At 44.2% G+C, this 18,894-nt stretch overlaps 1 non-coding gene across 1 annotated transcript; it reads left to right on the top strand.

Annotated features, from left to right (window-relative positions):
* Nucleotides 1-5,425: 5,425 nt before the first annotated feature.
* LOC120970129 (small nucleolar RNA Z247) lies at nucleotides 5,426-5,564 on the top strand. The gene has a single exon (XR_005764875.1). It is a non-coding gene; the product is annotated as a small nucleolar RNA Z247 (small nucleolar RNA).
* Nucleotides 5,565-18,894: the final 13,330 nt, after the last annotated feature.

Genomic DNA, 18,894 nt, shown 5'->3' with positions numbered 1-18,894 from the left:
GGTGCTACCAACCGGGACCAAAGGCCCTCCTGCCTGGGCTCGCCGGAGCGGCCACGTTGAGGCCCATCTGTCCCGGTTCGTATAAGAACCAGGACTAAAGGCCTCGTGCATTAGTAACGACACTTTAGTCCCGGTTCCCCAACCGGGACAAATGGGCCTTATGAACCGGGACAAATGGCCCTTTTTTTACTAGTGACACCACCGTATATATGTTACAATGTATTCTAACACACCCCCTCAATCACAACTTCACCAAGTTGAGATTGTTCTTAAATTCTTCTAACTTGCGCCATGATAAGGCTTTAGTAAACCCATCTGCAACTTGATCATTCGTGGGAATAAACCGGATATCAAGTAGCTTCTTAGCTACCCTTTCACGCATAAAGTGGTAATCAACTTCAATGTGTGTTTTGTTCTTGCATGGAACACTGGATTTGCTGAAAGATATGTAGCACCAATATTGTCACACCATAACCGGGCAGTAGGAGAATGACTTACATGAAGCTCATTAAGAAAAGTTTGAACCCATATTAGTTCTGCCAAGGCTTTATGCTCAGCTTCTGTGCTCGATCTTGACACAATAGCTTGCTTGCGTGCACTCCATGATATGAAGTTTGGTCCAAAGAAGACAGCAAAACCCCCTGTTGACCTCCTATCATCAGGACAACCTACCCAGTCAGTATCAGAGAATGCACTCACCAAAGTTGATGCTAACCTTGTGATTTTTAAACCTGTACTCATAGTACCTCTCAGATATCTCAAAATCCTCTTTACTTTGTCCAGTGTGCAAGAGTAGGGGTATGCAAGAACTGACATACTTTATTGATAGGAAAGAATATGTCAGGTCTTGTAAGTGTTAGATGTTGCAAGGCACCTACCACCACTAGTAGAAAACAGGGCTTTGGTCACACCGCCCTAATATATCACTAATGTGTATATTGAGCTGTGACCAAAACCCTGTTTTCTACTAGTGATACACATTAGTCCCGGTTGCATTACGAACCGGGACTAATGTGAGCATTAGTCCCGGTTCGAGCGGCTAAAGGCATTAGTCCCGGTTCAAATGGGTCCTTTAGTCCCGGTTTGAGACACGAACCGGGACTAAAGGGCATCGCACCCTTTAGTCCCGGTTCATATCTGAAACCGGGACTAAAGGCAAGGGCCCATTTATCAAACTCTACCCCCCCCCTCCCCCCCCCCCCCCTCTATCGCCATATCAGTTTTGAAAAAAACAAAAGAAAATGATAAAAACTTCAAAAAATAAAATCCTTTGAGATGTAGTTATATTACTATATCTACTAGTTAGGAAAATTAAAAAACTTAAATTTGGATATGTTTTTCAAAAAAGTGTCATGAAAAAGTAAAACGGCTATAATTTTTGCATACGATGTCGGAAAAAACGTATAATATATCAAAATGTTCAACACAAAAATCCTCATATTTTAGAGTGTAGATTCACTCATTTTGCTTCGTATGTAGTCACTTGTTCAAGTCTCTAGAAAGACAAATATTTAGGAACGGAGGGAGTAGTTAGTATCATGTTACATTGTTCAGCGTGATTTCTCATGCTGTATTTTCGGCTTGAACACATAACAGATTTGCTGATAAAATGAACCCATGCATGCTCTGTATATGTATTTCAGTCGAGGAAAATGCAATGGACTATCAATTAAGCTGGATTGCTATGATGCAATTGGTCATCGTGTTCAACTTCCAGTTCGCTTCTGGTGGACTCTATGCCAGAAAGTGAAGCTAAGATACAACATGATGTTCCCACGCTGCGAATGTCAGAGGAGTTGTCCATCCATGCTGACAGGTCAGCTGCTAATGTCTCTTTTGTTCATGCAGTAGGAAGTAGCTGTACACACATTTCAATTCATCTCTCCTTTTGTTGTCTCTTACAGCGAAGATGACATTGGCTGCAGCCTGCAGGTGAATGTTATTTCTTTATATCCATGGTTTTCTGCTTTGATTTTTCTTTCAGCTTTTTATTTATTCTGATACTGTACAAAATAAAAAACATCGTGCTTTGCTTTTCAAAACACAGCGTCTCAAAACAGAAGCTGTTCTTTATCAATATCAGTTTGTGTCTAAGACTCTCAACATCCATTACAAATTGGACTCCTCTTGTTTTCTATGATTTGAAGCACCCCTTTGTTGCCATGCTTTATAGGAAATTATAATTTCGCAAATCCGGGACAAGCTGGAGCGTGGCATGATCAAACTCATGATTCAATTAATGCGACTTATGGCGGCGCATTACCTGATTTTCTGCTGAAGGTTGTATAATAGCATGGAGTTAACTGAATGGAAGTAATAGAGGTGTGCATCGGCTTACCTTCTGTTCCCTCTTCGTATTTGGGTAAATGCAAGGCAGAAGTTAGTGTTGATAATGTGTAGTATTTCAAAATGTCAGGAGTCTCGATATTTAAGAGGAGTTGGAGCAACTCTGACATATGAGATTTGAGTGTGGTCCATACTTCTGCAACTGATGAAAACGTTCTAAAGTGTGGACTGTGATCACCCTAATGACATGTTAGATCTTCATTGATGTCATGTTAGATTTTCGATATACTTATGATTCTTGGTATCATATCCATCTTGTGAACATGCATCTGCTGATGAAATGTACTGATTAAGCCTCTTTTTTTATCTCAGCTCGGGAAAAGACGTGGAAAATGCAATGGACTACAGTACACAAGAAGCTGCTACTAATCAAGATTCACATACGTACTGCTATGCTGCAATTCTCCATCACGTTCAGCTCCCCAAGTTCTCAGCTGGCTGGTGGCCTCTGATATGGTGGTGCAAGGTGAAGCTGAGAGGCCTGCCCATATCTCTTAGCTCTGAATGAAAGAGGAACACATTGATCTTGGGGCTTCAGTGTAACAGAGGAGAGTAGCAAGCTGCACTGCCATTTTGAGATCTCAGAAGGAGTTTAGAAGTTGGAAATTGTTAGCAAGCTGCACTGCCATTTAGAAGGTGAAGAATCGGTTCTTGGGGAACACCATGGAATGGAATGACTGATCAACGTCAACCTGACGAGAAGAACTGCAATTCTGAATATAGACTTGCTCTGTTTCTAGTACTCTGTTATCTTGAAGATGTTTGATTGCTCTCAATCTGTTGCTACCACTATGTCTGTGCTTATTTGTAAACAAAGAATTATGATTGCATATGTTTTTATCCATTTTCCGTAAACTTGAGTTGAACGAAGAATTATGATAGCCTGCTATATGCCATTAACTCTGTGATTTTCATCAGTTTTGCTTTGCAAATTACAGTTTACCGGCAAAAAGGCCTCGCGACGGTATCTGACATCCCTTGTTTTTTGTTGGTAGGAGCAGTGTTTCCCATCCATAATTTGTGGCCATGTTTCCACATTTCAACTGCCGATAGTTTCACAAACCAGGGGCCTGCATGCTAAATTGAGCAATCACCAGACTGACGAGACTATTAGCAACCGAAAACTTGTAGCGGTATCTTTCATGTCTAAACAGAGAAGACATTCCTTTCGGGCAGGGAAAGAAATCAAATTTGCTTAGTGGATTCGACTTCATATATTTGGATTTTCAACAACTTGTTCTTGGGAAAGTAAAGATAGCACGACTGTGAGTAATCACAGAACTGCAAGTGCAACAATCAGATCATCAGACTCTCTCCGTTCGGATGGCTTAGTAGACACAATTTTCTTCTTTTGCTTCTTGAAATATATAACGTGCATATATGCTTTTATTTTTGTTTGAATACTAGGCATATGTTTAGGTGATGCATTCCATATATATATGTTGGTTCGAAAGTCTGAACTACACGCTTCTTCCATGAACTCTGCTCCATCTGGTCATCCGCATACAGATAAACCTCGGATCTTCTTCGCAGGCTCCGATCTCTCAAGGTGAATCACCCCCCATTGACTGGTCGTTGTAGTGAAAAGCCACCAACAGCTCATAGGCTCGCTGCAGAATATTCTTGGTGGAAATGGCAGCCACTTTCAAGGGATTCTTCTCATGTGTGATCTGAATGTCTTCAATCAGGTCTTCCCTTGAGAATAGTCACACAACATGATGCAAGGTGGTCTCACTACGGGTTCATGGTTGCTCCTGATTAAAGCACATGAATTATGTGCGAATGAATCAAAACCAATATGCTGCGATGAGCAATTAGACCATATACACCCAAAATTAGAAGACTGGAAACTGTCAAAGTAACACCCAACTTACCATCTGGTATCGCAAGAATTTCCCAAAACTACAGACTAATAAAGCAAGAAACATATGCAAATACTCAGCAAAGGTGACCATGGAATGATGAAATAATGTTTCAAGGCATACTAGCCTTCCGGCCATTGATCATTAACAACACAGATTCTAGCCTGTTTTGCTATGAACTTTGCTATACACACGACATCCTCTGCACGATTTACGCACGATACTATTAATCAAGCCATGCATTGGTGTCATCAAGCTCTCTGCAGGACATCATGCGATTGGGCATCATGCACAAATCGTCCATGCATCAGTCGTGCGCGAAGTAGTTTCGTTTTGCTGTCATATACTCCACACCTAGCACAATTTTCAAGAGAACACTCAAAGGCTATGGACCGCCACTGAAGGTGCTCAACTATTTCAGTTAAACATATTATGTACATGTGCCAACATGTCACGTATACACGGCGCATCCAGCCTAGAGATATGCGGCATAGGAGATAGTTAGGTTGTTAGGGTATTGTGTTTATCTCATGTAACCTCTTATCTCTATCTCCTTTCTTGATCTATAAGATTGTAATCTCAACTACATGAATGCGCTATCATGGGAGGTGCGCCCCATCTATTTAACACGAACCCGTCGGCTTGAGCAAGGCAAGACGTTCCGCTAGTTCACACATGGTAATCAGAGCCCCATCTCTTCCCATCTACTGAGATCCCATCTACCCCGAGCCTAGCCATGTCTTCCTCCTCCGGCTCCTTCCAACCTACCCTCAATGGTCAGGTCACCGAGAAGCTAACACACACGAACTACGTGTTGCGGCGCACGCAGGTCACTCCCCATCTGTGTGGCGTCGGTGTCTTCGGCTACGTCGACGGCACCACGCTGGAGCCGGCCAGGCTTCTTGTCACCAAGGATAAGGATGGCAAAGAAAGCTCTGCGCCCAACCCTCTCCACCCAATCTGGGTCTGGGAGGATCAGCAGGTGTTGGACTATTTGCTCAGCAACCTATCTAAGGAGGTGCTCGTCACGGTGACCACGGTCACCACGGGCGCACACGCTCTGGACTACGTTGGCAGGTATGTTCTCGACACAGTCCATGAGTCGCGTGAACAACATCCGAACGGCGCTCATCAACGCGCAGAAGGGCAACCAGATGGTTGCCGCCTACTTCGCCTACCTCCATGGCCTCGCGGACGAGCTTGCAGCTATGGGGAAGGCCATCCAAGATGACGAGCTCATCTCCTACAACATCCTCGGGTTGGAGGTCGACTACCGGCCCCTCGTCTCCGCCCTCGACGCACGCGTCACGCTGGTCTCCCTCGACGAACTCTACGCCATGCTGAGCAACTTCGATCAGCGCATGGCCCAGTTCAACAGCTCGGGCAGCGGTTTCCGCTCCTCTGCCAACGCCGCGGTGCGCGGCCGTGGTGATGGCTCCCGCGCCCGTGGCTCTTCCCGCAACAAGGGGAGGTCTAGAGGACACGGTGGTGGCGGCAACAGCTCCAACGGCCGCCGTCTTGGCGGCTCCAACCGGCCCCGACCAGAGATGCCATGCTGCCAGATTTGCGGTAAGCCAGGGCACACCGCGAAGGACTGTTGGTACCGTTATGACGAAGACGACGATGATTCTCAAGATGAAGAAAAGGTGGCTGCCGCGGCTGGTGGCTCCTATGGAGTTGATACAAATTGGTATGTAGATAGTGGTGCCACTAATCACATCCCAATGAACTTGAGGAAGTCACAATGAAGGAGAAGTACCGTGGCAAAGATCATACCCACACGGAAAATGGAGAAGGTATGCAGATTTGTCACATTTGTCACTCAACTTTTCGTACCCCTCATCATAAAATTCATCTTAAGAGAATCTTGCATGTTCCTAGTGCTGCTAAAAGTCTTCTCTCCGTTCATAGAATTGCCATTGATAATCATGTTTTCCTCGAATTTCATCCCTACTTCTTTTTTATCAAGGACCAGGCAACGAAGAAGGTACTCTATCGAGGTAGATGTGTTCGAAGGCTTTACCCGTTGATTCCGGAGCTTAGGAGATCCAATAAACAAGCCAATGGTGTTGTCAAAGTCTCATCAACACGGTGGCACGATCGATTAGGACATGCTGCTTTTTCTCTAGTTGAAAGATTGCTTAGTAAAAATAAGCTCCCATTTGTTGGTGAGCGCAATGTCAAACTATTTGTGATTCCCGTCAGTGTGCTAAAAGTCATCAATTACCTTATCCAATATCTACTATTGTCTCTACCAAAGCACTTCAATTAATTTTCTCTGATGTGTGGGGTTCCGCCCCTACATCCGTTGGCAGACATGATTATTATGTGAGCTTCATAGATGACTATAGCAAATTTGTGTGGATTTATCTTCTCAAAAGAAATCTGATGTCTTTCAAGTTTTTCAAAATTTTCAAGCCCCGGTTGAGCGCAAACTTGATAGTAAAATCATTGCAGTGCAATCTGATTGGGGGAGGGAGGGGGGGAGTATGAAAAATTAAACTCCTTCTTCCAAACACTTGCATATCACACCATGTTTCTTGTCCTCATGCTCATCAGCAGAATGGCTCTGCCGAACGCAAGCACAGACACATAGTCGAGCTTCCATGCCTCTCAAGTTTTGGGATGAGGCTTTTCTCACCGCTGTTCATATCATCAATATGCTTCCTAGTCGAGTCATCAACAACGAAACTCAGGTAGAAAGACTCCTCCACACAAAACCAGATTACAAATCCCTTCGTGTCTTTGGGTGTGCTTGTTGGCCCAATCTTCGTCCATACAATAATCGTAAACTCATGCTCCGTGTCTTCCTAGGGTATAGTCTTCAACACAAAGGTATCAAGTGCCTAGATGTAACCACTGGTCGCATTTATATATTTCGTGACGTCTTTTTTGATTAAACGAAATTCCCATTCGTTGATCTGCATCCAAACGTCGGTGCTCGCCTTCGAGAAGAAATTCTTCTCCTACCCTCTCATCTCACCAGCATTGATCAAGGGGGGCCGAATTGTGATGATCAATCGTTGACTAATCCTTCTACTAATGATGTGCATAAGTTTTCTGATGATGCTACAGGAGAAAACAACAAAGAAAATGATGAAACTGGTGACAAAAATGCGCCAGCAGACCCATATTTCATGTGCCCGAATCTGGGAGGCAAATCCTCCTCGGGGACTGTTCTGAAGCAGCAGCACAGCCAAGCCTCTTCGGGATCCGCGACGGCAGGTGCGGCAGATGCGCCAGCGACAGCGCCCGCCGACCGCGTCGCTGTCTCCAGCCCAGCGCGCGACACGCGGCCCTCCTCCAGTGGCGGCGGCCCGTGTTCGTCTTCGCGCCAATCTTCGCTCGACAGGCGGCAGCACGTGACTCGGCCGGACGGAGCGCGGTTCCGTGACCAGCTACTCTATTACAAGCGACGCGACCCGGTTCGCCCAACTGGCGCGGGACCCGGGGCTGACGCAGGATCCGACGTGGTCTCCGGAGCGCCCACGCGCTTGACAGGCGCACAATGCGGTGCGACCACGCGCCCGACCAGTGTACGGCTCGAGGCGGATACGCCATCATTAGCCAATGATGAGGCCCCCTCACCGGGATCTTCTGCGCCAACTGGAGATGCTGCGCCTGAACAAGCTACCACACAAAGATCCACCTGTTGCAGATTCTGCTGCAGGAGTCCCTGTTCCAGGATCCTCTGCGGTTATTGCTGTTTCCACGAGATGGAGTCTCAGACAGCTTGATGTACAAAACGTGTTTCTTCATGGTGTTCTGGAAGAGAAGGTATATATGAAACAACCTCCTGGGTTTGAAAGTAATAAATTAATGAAGGGTTTGAAAGTAATAAATTAAAGGTATATAACACATGCATCTGCTGATGATACGTACTGATAAATTAGTGCCCTGTATTTGTTCTCAGCTGGGGCGACGACATTGGAAAATGCAATGGACTGCACGACACAAGATGCTGCTACCAATCAAGCTGCATATATGTACTGTTATACTGTTCAGCTCTCCAAGTTCTCTACTGCTGGCTGCTGGCCACTGATATGGTGCAAGATGAAGCTGAGAGGGAACTCGACGTTTCTACACTGCGAATGGAAGAGGAGTGCATTGATCTTGGGTCTTCAATGTAATGAAGGGGAGTAGCAAGCTGCGACGCCATTTTGAAATCTCAGAAGGTTTACAAGTTGCAACTGTTGGCCCAGATGAAAATTTTGGTTCTTGGGGAACACCATGGAATTGAATAGATGATCAAACTGATGGAAGACCTTCGCTTTCTAGTACTCTGTTCTCCTAAAGATGATTGATTGCTCTCCATTTGTTTCTGCCACTGTCTGCGCTTGTTTGTAAACAGAGAATGATGATTGCATCTGTGGTTATCCATTTTCTGCAAACTTGAGTTGATGAAACAATACGCCTGCTGTCCTATGGACTCTGCAATTTTCATTGGTTTCTCTTTGCAAAATACAGTTTACCAGAAAAAGAAGGCCTCGCCCGACATCCACAGTTTTATTTCGGAATTAGCAGTATTTTCCATCTAAAGTCAGTGACCATGTTTGCACACTCTCAGACCGCGGGGAGCCTGCAGGCTGAACTGAGCAGCAGCAGACTGACTGAGATACTCCCTCGATACCAAAATACTTGTAGTTGGGGAACTTGTATTAGTTTCCCCCAGCTACAAGTATTTTGGTACAGCTCTAGTACAAACAGGGATCTTAGCGGCTATCCGAAACCCACAATGATTTGATGGTTTATAGAATTTAAAATCACCCTGCGTACAGGTCCTGTCTAATAACCATGCCACTATAACTGCATGCTCATCAGACATGTGCCACTGAGTTAATTTCATGTGTTAGTACCACACTTCAGCACCTACTCACGGATTGGTATCACTACTCAAAAGTTTTGCAATTCAGTACCAACTCAGAGCCTAAGTGGTACAATACGGTCAGAGGTGCGTATAAACGCGTATTGACAGTAATTCCGACAGGCTGGACCCACCTGTCAGGCGACACGCTGGCCGAATCGGCCCGCGCCGCTCGCTGACTAGGCTGAACCCGACCGAACCACTCTCTCTCGCCCGCTCATGTTTTGATTTATCTATTTTTTTTGTCTTACAGCAAAGATCATCTGCAATGATAATTTCGTCTGTTTCGTTCGCTTCTCCAAGCAGATCGGCTGCACATATGTTGAACAAATTCTGTCCCGCTGCCACCCCTACTTCGCTTCTTGTTTGTCTGTAAGAGGTAATGTTTGTGGCTTCACACTACTACCTTTGGATTTTAACTGGTTCCATGTTGTGTCAGATTCCTGATTACCTGCTTGACATGAAAAGAGTATCTTATAGTATGAAGTTTCCATGGCTGCTGCACGTGACTTCTCTTATTATCCATGGTCTTCTGCTTAGATTTTCCTCTAAGCTTTTATTTCCTCTGATATTGTACAGAAACAAAAACACTCGGTTTTTTAAACATAAAAAATAAACCTGAATTCCTTCACAGTCCACATATAGGTAGTTCTTCTGTATACCAGTCTGATCTCTTAGAATTTCACCTTTACCAATTGAGCTCCTATTGTTTTATTATAATGTGATGAAGCCCCACTTCGTTGGCACACTTCACAGGAAGTTCGAATTTGACAAATCCGGGACAAGCACATTACCTGATTTTCTGCTGAAGGTTAATAGCAAGGAGCCAACTGCAGGAATTAGTGCTCATGACCAATGGAAGTACCACAGGTGGGAACCATCGTATGTATAATTGTATATGCTACGGAGAAATTAGTGCTCAAAATGTGGTAGTATTTCCAAATGTTAGGAATCTTGATATTACGGAGGACCTGGAGCAACTCTAGCAGATGAGAATTGAGCTGGGTGCATGCATCTATAGCTGAAGTAAACAAAACATTCCAGACATCCAGTGCTTGAAGAGGACACTGAATGTTTTGAAGTGTGGACTGTGATCACACAGGTAAGTGGTCAGTTCATCTACAACTCCTTTTTGTTTATTGTCATGTTAGATTTTCCAAAATGAATATGTACTAATTTTCATTCTGGCACCGTTTTCAGCTTGTGAACATGCATCTGCTGATGAAATGTATACTAAGTAATGCTCTGTTTTTTTATGTCAGCTGTGGAGAAGGCGTGGAAAAACGTTGAACTCTCCAAGTTCTCCGCTGGCTGGTAGCCTCTGAAATGGTCCAAGGTGATGCTAAGAGGGATCTCGACATCTCTCCACTGTGAATGGATGAGGAACACATTGATCTCTGATTCTCTGGGCTTCAGCATAATGGAGGGTAGTAGCGAGCTGCACTGCTACTCAGAAGGAGTTCACAATTTGCAATTGTTGGCCCCGATAAAAAATCGCTTCTTAGGGAACAGCATGGAATGGAAAGGCTGATGATCAACCTGATGAGAAGATCTGCAATTTTTTATACGGACATACTTTGTTTTCTAGTACTCTCTTCTTTTCAGAGATGTTTAGTTCGTCTATGCTTGTTACTGCCACTATGCTTGTGCTTGTTTGTAATCAAAGAATTGGGAGTGCATATGTTGTTATGCAAGTTCCGCAAATTTAAGAACCTGTTCCAATTCTCTCCACTCCGGAGTCAGCAGTGCGGAGCAGAGCAGTCCCGTAGAACAAAATCTACCTGATGAGAATACAGACTTACTCTGTTTCTAGTACTTTGTTTTCTTGAAGATGATTAATTGCTCTCAAATTGTTGCTGCCACAATGCATGTGCTTGTTTGTAAACAAAGAATGGCGGGTGCATCTGCTGTCATCCATTTTTCACAAAATTTGAGTTGATGAAAATGAAATAATGTGCCTGCTATATATGCCATTAATTGTGATTCTCATCGATTTTGCTTTGCCAATTACAGTTTGTCAGCAAAATGCCACGCCATCATAAGAAACCCATAGGTTTATTTTGGTACAAGTATTTTCTATCTGTAATTTGTGACCATGTTTCTTCATTTCAACTGTCGATCGTTTCACAACTCGGAGCCTGCAGGCTAAATTGAGCAATCAGCAGACTAACTGAGGTACGGACCAGGAGCCTTGTGGCTTTCTGATCTGGTGTGGCAGTTACTCCAGCTATCCTGCACCGAAGGCTGTAGTTTCGGTTGACGTCTTACCTGCTAAAGAATTCCCAATCATATTTGAAAGCTGGATAAAACTGTTGCTTATTGATGATTTGGTGCGGCATACAAGAGTATATAAGAGGGTACAAACCGACTTGGGGTAGGGGTACAAAACTGACTTGGACTAGAAGTCGTATACCATAATGACTACTCTAACATCCCCTGCAGTATCAACGGCAGGCTCGACGACATTGAGACTGAAACAGATATCTTGAAACGGCTTAGTAGGCAGTGCCTTGGTGAAAATGTCAGCAAACTGAGCCGTAGAGGGAACACGAAGCACCCGAACCTGACCAAGAGCAACCTTTTCACGAACAAAATGAATATCAATCTCAATATGCTTTGTGCGTCGGTGTTGAACTGGATTGCTGGTCATGTAGACTGCTGATATGTTGTCACAGTAGACAATAGTGGCCTGCTCAATAGGCCTGTGTAGCTCGGAGAGTAATTGCCGAATCCAGATTGTATCTGCAACGGCATGTGCCACAACGCGATACTCAGCCTCGGCCGACGAACGTGAGACTGTAACCTGTCTTTTCGAAGACCAAGAAATCAAATTGTTACCAAGAAAAACACAAAAACCGGAAGTGGACCTTCGAGTGTCAGGACAACCAGCCCAGTCTGCATCAGAGTATGCGGTAAGCGAGTTTGTAGAAGAATTATTGAGGTGGAGACCATGATTGAGAGTTCCTTTTAAATACCGAAGAATGCGTTTAACATGATTATAGTGAGGAACCCGGGGATCATGCATATAGAGACATGCTTGTTGAACAGCAAAAGAGATTTCATGACGAGTAATGGTGAGATATTGGAGAGCACCTGTTAGGCTACAATAGAGAGTAGGATCGGAAAAGGGTTCATCGGTAGCCGAAAGTTTAAAACTAGTATCGACAGGAGTGCGAGATGATTGACAGTCAAGCATACCAGCACGATTAAGAAGATCAAGAATATACTGGCGTTGGGAAAGAAAAAGGCTGGAGGAATCGCGAACAACAGCAATGCCTAAGAAATGATGAAGGAGTCCTAGGTTAGTCATAGAAAATTCAGATCTAAGAAGAGAGACAATATGATCTAAGAACTTTTGAGAGGAGGCGGTAAGAATGATATCATCTACATAGAGAAGTAAATAGGCAGTGTCAGAAGTTTGATGATACACAAAAAGAGAGGTGTCGGAGAGAGATGGAGTGAAGCCTATTGTTTGAATGAAGGAGGAGAAGCGTTGAAACCATGCTCGTGGGGCCTGTTTAAGACCGTAGAGAGATTTCTGAAGAAGACATACATGAGTTGGAAAGGATGGATTTTCAAAACCCAGAGGTTGCTGGCAGTAGACAGTTTCTTGAAGGGAACCATGGAGGAAAGCATTTTTAACATCAAGTTGGTGAATGGGCCATGAAGAGGAGACACCAACACTAAGAACGGTGAGAATGGTGCTAGGTTTAACAACAGGAGAGAAGGTTTCTTCGTAATCAATTCCTTGTTGCTGAGAAAAGCCACGACAAACCCACCTGGCTTTATATCGTGAGAGGCTCCCTTCGGAGTGGAACTTTTGGCGAAAAATCCATTTGCCAGAAACAATATTTGTATTGGGAGGACGAGGAACAAGTTGCCAGGTGTTGTTTTGAAGTAAAGCATTATATTCTTCTTGCATGGCAACGGCCCAATTGGGATCAAGTAGAGCAGTTTTGTAATTCTTTGAAAGAGAAGTAAGAGATACGGAGGTATGAAGGTTTAGGCGGTCTTGGGGTTGATGAAATCCTGATTTGGCCCTAGTACGCATGCGATGATCATTAATCGGGGCTGCTGTAGGAATAGCACGAGGGGGTAAGGTGGGTACTGGTGAGTCCGGCGCAGCGGAAGAGTCGGACGAAGGAGTAGGGCTGGGTGGTGGAGTGGGAGCAGGGCTGGGTGGTGGAGTGGGAGTAGGGGCCGGGGGTGTTGGGGAGGGAGCAGGGGCCGGGGGTGTTGGGGACGTCTCGGGTGGGGTGAGTGTATGGTTGGGATTGGCTGTGGTGGGTGTTAATGGTGGTGGTGATAAGTTGTGTTCGGCAGGTAGGGGAGTATATAGTTGGAAAGGACGGGGAGAGGGGGTGTTTGCGGAGCTAGGGGTGTTGGATGGTGTAGTAGTGCGTTGTGAGAAAGGAAAAATGTGCTCAGCCAACGTGACATGACGAGAGACATGAACGTGTCCGGTGTGAAGGTCGAGACAGCGATAGCCTTTGTGCTCGTCAGAGAAGCCGAGAAAAGCACATGGGATAGAGCGTGGTGACAATTTATTTGCAGAAGTGGCGTAGGCATTGGGAAAACAGAGAGACAGCCGAAAACACGAACCGCGGAGTAGTCGGGGTGGGAAAGAAAGAGGGAATAATAGGGAGTAGTGTTGGGTTTAGTTTTAGAAGGTCGAATATTTAGAAGGAAGGTGGCCATGTGTAGGGCTTCAGCCCAAAACTTGGGAGGCATAGATGATTGAATGAGGAGATTGCGAACTATATCATTGAGGGTGCTAAGAGAGCGTTCTGCTTTACCATTTTGAGGGGATGTGTAGGGACATGAGAACCTAAGCAGGATGCCATGTTGTAAGAAGAAAGTACGATTTTTAATGTTATCAAACTCGCGACCATTGTCACATTGGATAAAGCGAATTGGGAGGAAGAAGTGAACAGACACATAGCGTTGAAAATTAAGGAAAAGAGAATGGACCTCGGATTTGTTGCGTAGAGGAAAAGTCCAGACAAAGTGGGTGAAATCATCTAGGATAACAAGGTAGTATTTAAAACCCGAAACACTTGCAATGGGAGAGGTCCATAAATCACAATGTATTAATTCAAAGGGATAAGTGCTACAAGAACTAGAGGAACTAAAGGGAAGACGCACATGTTTGCCTAATTGACAAGACTCGCAAAACACAGAATTATGAGAGTCCCTATTACATGGTATGGTAAATTCACTAAGCATAGAAGCTAAGACGGCGGGGTTGGGATGGCCCAACACTAGTAGAAAAAGAGGCTTCCATACGCCCCCATTAGTCCCCAAAATAATCGAACCGCGACAAAAAGGGTCTTTAGTCGCGGTTCGGGAGGAGACCCGCGACCAACTATCTGGGCCCAGCGCGCTCGGTCGACAGCTGGCGGACGGGAGGGGCTTTAGTCCCGGTTGGCCTGGCCAACCGGGACTAAAGGTCCCCGAAGGCCTTTAGTCGCGGTTGGCCAGGCCAACCGGGACTAAAGGCCCATCCAGCTGGCGGACGGGAGTCCCGGTTGGCCTGGCCAACCGGGACTAAAGGTCCCCGAAGGCCTTTAGTCGCGGTTGGCCAGGCCAACCGGGACTAAAGGCCCATCCCTATATATAGGACTCAGCTCACTTCACTTCACTCAGCTCACTTCACAATATTCAGAAGGGGGTGGTGGGTTTGCTTTTGGTTCCTCCTATGCACACAAAGTGTTCGATGAAATGCCCGAGAGCCTGAAACAAACATGATATGAAGTGTCCGAGCCACACTTGAGCTTTCTCATTTATTTTTCCTCCGCGATCGCGGTTAGCAACTTGAACCTTTCATGTGTCATTGATAAAATATGCATGTGTGTAGTTCATTGTTTAATTTGTATTATTTCTAGCTAGTTAGTTTAACAAATGCATGATGGTTAATTATATACTTTATATAATAATAATGCAGATGAATCGGCAATGGATGTACGGTCCCCGACTCTCCGGCGAGTTCACTACGGGTTTGAAAGATTTCCTCGTAGTGGCAAATGCGAACAAGCAGCAAGGTTTTATTATCTGTCCATGTGCTGTCTGTAAGAATCAGAAGGGTTACTCCTCCTCAAGAGACGTTCACATGCACCTGCTTCGGCACGGTTTCAAGCGAAGCTATAATTGTTGGACCAAGCATGGAGAAAGAGGGGTTAGAATGGAAGAAGATGAAGAAGGGGATGATATCGATGACAACTATCATGATCATTTCGGTGATACTTTCATGGAGGATGATGCTGAAGGTGGGGAAGGGTTAGGTGAAGGTGAAGAAGAGGCACATGATGAGCCCGCTGATGATCTTGGTCGGACCATTGCTGATGCACGGAGACGCTGCGAAACTGACAAGGATATGGAGAATTTGGATCGCATGTTAGAGGATCACAAAAAGTCGTTGTATCCAGGATGCGATAATAGTCTGAAAAAGCTGGGCTGCACACTGGATTTGCTAAAATGGAAGGCACAGGAAGGTGTAGGTGACTCATCATTTGAAAATTTGCTGAAAATGTTGAAGAATATGTTTCTGAAGAATAACGAGTTGCCCGCCAGTACGTACGAAGCAAAGAAGGTTGTCTGCCCTCTAGGTTTAGAGGTTCTGAAGATACATGCATGCATTAACGACTGCATCCTCTACCGCGGTGAATACGAGAACTTGAATGAAAGCCCTGTATGCACTGCATTGCGTTATAAGATCAGAGGCGATGATCCTGGTGACGATGTTGAGGGCGAGAAACCCAGGAAGAGGGTTCCCGCCAAGGTGATGTGGTATGCTCCTATAATACCACGGTTGAAACGTCTGTTCAGGAACAAAAAGCATGCCAAGTCGTTGCGATGGCACAAAGAGGACCGTAAGTCCGACGGGGAGTTGAGACACACCGCTGATGGAACGCAATGGAGAAAGATAGACAGAGTGTTCAAAGATTTTGCAGCTGACGCAAGGAACATAAGATTTGGTCTAAGTACTGATGGCATGAATCCTTTTGGCGAGCAGAGCTCCAGCCATAGCACCTGGCCCGTGACTCTATGCATCTACAACCTTCCTCCTTGGTTGTGCATGAAGCGGAAATTCATTATGATGCCAGTGCTCATCCAAGGTCCAAAGCAACCCGGGAACGACATCGATGTGTACCTAAGGCCATTAGTTGATGAACTTTTACAGTTGTGGGCCAGACCTGGTGTACGTGTCTGGGATGAGCACAAAGGAGAGGAATTTGACCTACGAGCGTTGCTTTTTGTAACCATCAATGATTGGCCTGCTCTCAGTAACCTTTCGGGACAGACAAATAAGGGATACAATGCATGCACGCACTGCTTACATGAGACTGAAAGTGTACGTTTGGTTAATTGTAAGAAGAACGTGTACCTGGGTCATCGTCGATTTCTTCCCCGAAATCATAACGTAAGAAAGAAAGGCAAGCATTTCAACGGCAAGGCAGATCACCGGCCGAAGCCTGCGGAATGTACTGGTGCTGAGATATTTGATATGGTCAAGGATTTGAAAGTCATCTTTGGAAAGGGTCCTGGCGGACAATCAGTTCCGCGGGGAGTTGACGGGCACGCACCCATGTGGAAGAAGAAATCTATATTTTGGGAGCTAGAATATTGGAAAGTCCTAGATGTCCGCTCTGCAATCGACGTGATGCATGTTACGAAGAATATTTGCGTGAACCTGCTAGGCTTCTTGGGCGTGTATGGGAAGACAAATGATACAAAGGAAGCACGGCAGGACCAGCAACTTTTGAAAGACCCAGATGACCGGCATCCGGAATGGTTTCAAGGTCGTGCCAGCTACGCTCTTACCAAAGAAGAGAAGGTCATTTTTTTTGAATGCCTGAGCAGTATGAAGGTCCCGTATGGCTTCTCGTCGAATATAAAGGGAATAATAAACATGGCGGAGAAAAAGTTCCAAAACCTGAAGTCTCACGACTGCCACGTGATTATGACGCAATTGCTTCCGATTGCTTTGAGGGGGCTCCTACCGGAAAATGTTCGAGTAGCCATTGTGAAGCTATGTGCATTCCTCAATGCAATCTCTCAGAAGGTAATCAATCCAGAAGATCTACCACGGTTACAGAACGATGTGGTCCAATGCCTTGTCAGTTTCGACTTGGTGTTCCCACCATCCTTCTTCGATATTATGACACACCTCCTGCTCCACCTAGTCGAAGAGATTTCCATTCTCGGTCCTGTATTTCTGCACAATATGTTCCCCTTTGAGAGGTTCATGGGAGTATTAAAGAAATATGTTCGTAACCGTGCTAGGCCAGAAGGAAGCATCGTCAAGGGCTATGGAAATGAGGAGGTAATTGAGTTCTGTATTGACTATGTTCCTGACCTTAAGCCGATTGGTATTCCTCAATCGCGGCACGAGGGGATACTAAGTGGAAAAGGAAAGATCGGAAGGAAATCCACGATATGTATGGACGGTCATTCTATGACTGAAGCACACCACACAGTTCTGCAAAATTCCAGCTTGGTGGCTCCGTACTTCGAGCAACACAAGAATATTTTACGCTCGGACAACCCGGGGAAGCCTGAATCCTGGATTAGAAAGGCCCACATGAAGACTTTCGGCAGTTGGTTGCGAAAACATTTAATGAATGACAATGATGTTGGAGATCAGCTGTACATGTTGGCCAAGAAACCATCTTCGACTATAACGATTTTCCAAAGGTACGAGATAAATGGGAATACATTTTACACCATCGCCCAAGATAAAAAGAGCACCAACCAAAACAGTGGTGTCCGCTTTGATGCAGCAACCGAGAATGGGCGAAAGGTCACATATTATGGTTACATAGAGGAGATATGGGAACTTGACTATGGACCCTCCTTTAAGGTCCCTTTGTTCCGGTGCAAATGGTTCAAGCTAACAGGAGGTGGGGTAAAGGTGGACGAGCAATACGGAATGACAATGGTGGATTTCAACAATCTTGGTTACCTTGACGAACCATTCGTCCTTGCCAAAGATGTCGCTCAGGTTTTTTATTTGAAGGACATGAGTAGCAAACCGAGGAAACGGAAAGATAAGAAAACGATCAGTACATCATGCGATGATCCAAAGCGCCACATTGTTCTTTCAGGGAAAAGACACATCATGGGAGTGGAGGACAAGACAGACATGTCAGAAGATTATAATATGTTTGGTGAAATTCCGCCCTTCAAAGTGAACACTGATCCAAGCATTAAGTTAAATGATGACGATGCTCCATGGATACGGCACAATCGTAAGCAAGCAGGGACACAAGGGAAGAATTGATGTGTAATAATTTATTGTACCAAACTTTGTTGAATGGATCATGTGAATTAAAACGTACGATGGCGAATCCGGATGATTTGTATTTGATATATTATTTGTATTTTTAAGATTTTAAAATGAATTAGTTTTATTTTAATGAATTTTTTGATATATTATTTCTATTTTTAAGATTTTAAAATGAATTAGTTTTATTTTATTGAATTTTTTGATATATTATTTCTATTTTTAAGATTTTAAACTGAATTAGTTTTATTTTATTGAATTTTCTGATATATTATTTCTATTTTTAAGATTTTAAAATGAATTAGTTTTATTTTATTAAATTTTTTGATATATTATTTCTATTTTTAAGATTTTAAAATGAATTAGTTTTATTTTTCTGGATTTTTTGATATATTATTTCTATTTTTAAGATTTTAAAATGAATTACTTTTATTTTTTTGGATTTTTTGATATATTATTTCTATTTTTAAGATTTTAAAATGAATTAGTTTTATTTTTCTGGATTTTTTGATATATTATTTCTATTTTCTGAAAAGTAT

Source organism: Aegilops tauschii, chromosome 7 (assembly GCF_002575655.3).
Source record: "Aegilops tauschii subsp. strangulata cultivar AL8/78 chromosome 7, Aet v6.0, whole genome shotgun sequence".
Classification (NCBI taxonomy): Eukaryota; Viridiplantae; Streptophyta; class Magnoliopsida; order Poales; family Poaceae; genus Aegilops; species Aegilops tauschii.
The sequence above is the reverse complement of the archived record's forward strand: the minus strand, read 5'-3'. Positions and strand labels throughout refer to the sequence as shown.